This window comes from Stegastes partitus, unplaced genomic scaffold (assembly GCF_000690725.1).
Source record: "Stegastes partitus isolate 25-593 unplaced genomic scaffold, Stegastes_partitus-1.0.2 Scaffold12, whole genome shotgun sequence".
Taxonomy (NCBI): domain Eukaryota; kingdom Metazoa; phylum Chordata; class Actinopteri; family Pomacentridae; genus Stegastes; species Stegastes partitus.
The window spans coordinates 593,455-598,255 of NW_007577743.1; the positions used below are offsets into that span (position 1 = coordinate 593,455).

The 4,801-nt window shown below is 43.6% G+C and overlaps 1 long non-coding RNA gene across 1 annotated transcript; it reads left to right on the top strand.

The window, feature by feature from the left end:
- Window positions 1–1,655: 1,655 nt before the first annotated feature.
- Window positions 1,656–3,174, top strand: LOC103361707 (uncharacterized). The gene is made up of 3 exons (XR_520418.1): window positions 1,656–2,194; window positions 2,439–2,893; window positions 2,981–3,174. It is a non-coding gene; the product is annotated as an uncharacterized LOC103361707 (long non-coding RNA).
- The last annotated feature ends 1,627 nt before the right edge of the window (window positions 3,175–4,801 follow it).

Consider the following 4,801-nt stretch of genomic DNA (forward strand, 5'->3'; position numbering starts at 1 on the left):
TAGTGTTTTAGATGTGCAATGTTTGATGTCCACCAAACAAAGTGTCAAGTCTAATTGCCAAAAAGCATCCCATCAGACCAAAGAACCTTCTTTCACTTGACTTCAGAGTCTCCCACATACGCCCGCCGATAGGGGAGGACAAACGGGTCTGTTGTCCCGGGCCCAGAGGGGGGGGGCAAAACTGGACCCTCATTGAATTATGGATTTTTTTCCCCAAAGAAGGGCTATTAATGGAAAGAAACAGTGCAATATTTAAGTTAGAAGTTTTAATTTGTTTTCGTCTGAACTGTCCTTAATATCTTTGGAATTGCCCTCTACCCCGACCTCCAACATAAAATGGTTTGGCCTCTGATCAACGTTTGATGTCCTTTTATTGGAAGTTCGGATTTTGCACTTCAGCACCAAAATGTCCGCTCAGCAGAAGTCTGGTGCTCAGAAAAGGAAAAAGAAGAGAAAAGGAGAGGAAGAAAATAGAGACCTTAGAGATTTGCTTAAAAAATCCTTTAAAAATGTGGTGACAACGAAGCTGGAAGTAGTAAAGTCAACGTAGAGCGAGGTAAGAAACAGCGGAGCCAACGTTTGTCAGCCTTGTAACGTTATTTGGCTAGCTCCTAATATCCATTAGCTATGATGAAAATCCTGACAAAACACGGGTTTTTTTGACAGAAACAGACGAGTTTAGTGGCTCCGTCAGAGAGGATGAGACAGAGAGGCCGAGGCGAGAGATCCACCTGCCGTCAGGTAACAAAGATGAGGAGGAAGGGGCCCGCTGGTCCGCAACAGAGGGACAGAGTCAGACCATGGATGAGACTGAGGCTGTGTCCGAAATCACTCCCTATGCCCTACATAGTGCATAGGGTGCACGTCATTTTGTAGGGGTGTCCGAATGTTAAGTTACAAATGTTACACCCTATATAGTGCACTCAAAATATCCCACAATGCACCTTGAAAAGTAGTGTACAGCCGATGGTCACTGACCGAGCAATATGGACCGTCATGCACTGCGCGAAAGAAAATGGAAATGGAGATGAACGAGAGTGCGGAAAAATTCCTGTTTGTTTTGTTAAATTTTATTTTACCCGGACAGTGAACGTCGCTAAAATTGCGGCGCTCGGTTGTGATTTGGACATACAACACCACTTTATTTAAATTGCTTTTAGTTACTGGATCCTGAAGAAACGTTCTCTCTTCTGGTATGTACAGCAAAATGACAATAAACTTGATTTAATTTGATTTCTTAGCTACGCAATAAACTGTTAATTTGATGTGTTTGTACTACACTGTTGCAGCACAAATCGCGGCTGGCGAGTGACGTAATTAATAGCTCAAGTAGTGTCCGAAATGATACTTTGCCGAGGTGCTCCCTATATAGTGCACTACATAGTGTCAGATCACGGATGAGAGAGAGAGCGAGCGTCAAAGTGCAGCGGGAGGGGCTTGCTGCCCAGTCGGACAGTCTAAGCAGGATGGATCAAAGAGATGTAAAGAAAGCAGAATAGAGGAGAATAAGAGGAGGCAAGGTGAGGAGCAGGTGGGGAGAGGAAGAGCAAAGAAAAGGGGAGATGTGGGTGAGTGGGGCGGGGGGGAGATCTAATATCATCTTGTCCCGGGCCCAGGGAAGGCTGTCATTTGGCCTGCTCCCACATCGCTTCCGGTGAACTGTAGTTGAGGTTTAATATGAGCTTTTTTCAACAGTAGCTTTCTATTTGCCACTCTCCCACAAAGCTTAATCCTGTGAAGAACAGGCTACAGTTGTTCAACGCACAGTTGCTCTTATCTCCTAAGCTTGTAACTTTTTCAGAGGAGCCATGGTGGAGTCTTGGTGGCATCCCTCACTATTTTCTTACTCTTCATGGTGTAGTAATGGCCAGGAGTACTGATTTACCAGTCATGGACCAGGTGTCTTTATACTGCAATCACTGGAGACAATTTCACTGCAATCTGATGATCTCCATTTCACTGCATGACTTCTAACACCAATTAACTGTGTCGATATTAGATTATGTGAATCACTTTCAAATTGGTAAATATTGATGCAAGCAGTCATTTTACTTTAAAAAAAAAAATAAAAAATTACATTTGTCCGACTGGGTGAACAACAACCAGGTGCAGCCGCTGATAAATTACAGTGTTTTAGTAAGGTGTTAACGTGCCACCAGACCACCTTCAGTGGGCTTTGGCATTGATTCTCTAGGTCTCTAAACTCTCCTGAACGGAAAAATACAATTCCTCTTAAACATAGGTGCCAAACTCAGGCCCACAGGTGTTTGACTGAGNTAGTGTTTTAGATGTGCAATGTTTGATGTCCACCAAACAAAGTGTCAAGTCTAATTGCCAAAAAGCATCCCATCAGACCAAAGAACCTTCTTTCAGTTGACTTCAGAGTCTCCCACATACGCCCGCCGATAGGGGAGGACAAACGATGATTGATTCTCTAGGTCTCTAAACTCTCCTGAACGGAAAAATGCAATTCCTCTTAAACATAGGTGCCAAACTCAGGCCCACAGGTGTTTGACTGAGTTGAGATCTGCAGACTGTGAAGGCCATAGCATATGATTGGTATTATTTTCATGAAACCATTCAGTGACTCTTCATATAGATAAGGGCTTTGTCACCCTACAATGAATCATTTTCATCAGGAAAGACAAGTACTCTGAAAAGAAATAATGAAAATGTGGTGATCCGAGTTTTTGTGCTTTTGTGAGACTTTGTTTAGTGTATGTGCTTGTTGTTCCTGGTGGCTGCAAGTGTGTTTCAGGCTGGGTGGGGTTCTCGGACGGGAGAGGTCTCACTCACTCTGTTCCACACCTGAGGCACATCAAGCAATCAGCGCTGGATAAAAACCTGCCTCCACCTGTGCTCCAGCGCCAGTGGATTATCCTCCTTTTGAGCGGTAACAGGCCAGCAGTCTACTTAGAAACTTTGTGCTTTGTATAACTCACTTTGTCTCATGTCTGCTGTCGTCTGTGTTTGTTGCCAGAACCTCCCTGACAGATCATGGCCTCCCCAGTCCAGCTTCAGCAGCCGAACCCCAGCCTCAGCCATCCTGTCTCCCGGTCCCTCTTGGAAACCTCCCCTTGAATTCCCTCCCTCACTGGGGTCTCCTCACGAGTTTCCCGGTGTCCCCTGCTTCCTCACAGCCTTTGAATAAATCCCTAATTTCTTCACTCCTAACCCCGTGTTGCATTTTTGGATCCCTACCAGACTGAATCATAACAGAAAAGGCCATTACCCAGAATAACTTTGCAGTGATTTGGGGCGCCGCTATAGCTCACCTGGTTGAGCTGGCGTCCCATGTACAGGGCTACAGTCCCGATGTGGAGGTAATGAGTTCAAATTCCACTCATGGCCCTTTCCCACACGTCCTCCCCCCATTCTTCTCCCCCACTTTCCTGTCTCTCTCTCACTGCACTATCAAATAAAGGCACAAAGGCCAAAAAATAACTTTTAAAAAAAAACAAAAAACTTTGCAGTGATTTGCAGTTACCCTTTCTTCTGAGAGGACAAGTGGACCCAAATGCAAAATGTTCCCAGCAGCATAAAAGACTCACCAGATCTGGTCACCTATCTGAATCTATACATGCTTATTAACTGAGGTTGTCAAACCCACCAAAAAAGTAGGGCTGGACCTGAATAGCCGACTATTTGTTCGCTGTGCTAGAATCAGGATATCAAATTTGATCTCCGAATATCCCTGCCGCGGCGGAAACAGAGCTGTCACCGCTAACCTAAACACAGAAACTGACCTTTGTAGCAAAATGCAGCCTGTGCGTTCATGCTCACTCCAGCTTGTTGGAACCCGAGCACCACCACCCCCCCGTCGGAGCCTGAGCGCACCATGCGCTGAATATTCGGGATATTTGTCATTAATTGGGACCGAATGTCCGGAGATCAGAAATTGCTATTTGGACCAGCCCTACAAAAAAGTTCTGGTTAAAACAGAATTCAGAATTCCTTTACTCCTTGTAATACACCATCAGAAATAAAGTGTTAGCAGATACAAAAACTCTTCAAATCCATGGCTGTGAACAAATACCTTAATTTCTTCTAGGTGTGCAGCAAAGATTTCAGTCGCCCATCCATCCCCTACTAGATCAATGATGAATGCTAAGATATGAACATCCATTCATCCATTATCTAACACCACTCTATCCATGCACATAATCTAATTAATTTTATATTTAGTATCTCTTGATACAGTGTCCCAATCAGATATCATTTTAAAGATAATCCACACTTCAAGTACATGAAAGTATATAAAATCAATTCAGCGTATAAGCATGATAATTTAATAGCTCTGCAATGCATTAAGAAAAAAAGCATTTCTGCATTTTTTGTAAAGCTCTGGTAAGGCACTGTCTGAAATGTTGTGTAGAGAGCGTAAGGTATACTGTGGCTACACAAGCTCTGAGAGACCCCTGGAAAACCTGTTTTCTCTATGCATGTCAGAAAATGCATTGTAGATTAACAGTAGTATGTGATTGTTCTTACTGCCTCTCACTGTTTAATACTGTAGTGACATGAAGAGGCGGTCACTCAGACTATGGGCACTTAAATCCTGGCAAGCAGAGAGCTATGGAATTATGTTTGTGCCACAATCCTGAGTGCATAAAGGGAAAGTTTGAGTGCAGAAAACAATCTCGAGCAAATAAAAACTTAATCTGAGCAAACGGAAATATATTCTGCGCTCAAAACTATTACTGCTGTGTTTGCAACTATCAACATACATGCATGGTTTTGTCATTTACTCTCTCATAGATTTCCATTCTGTGCACTCTACACAATCACACTCGCTTGTGGT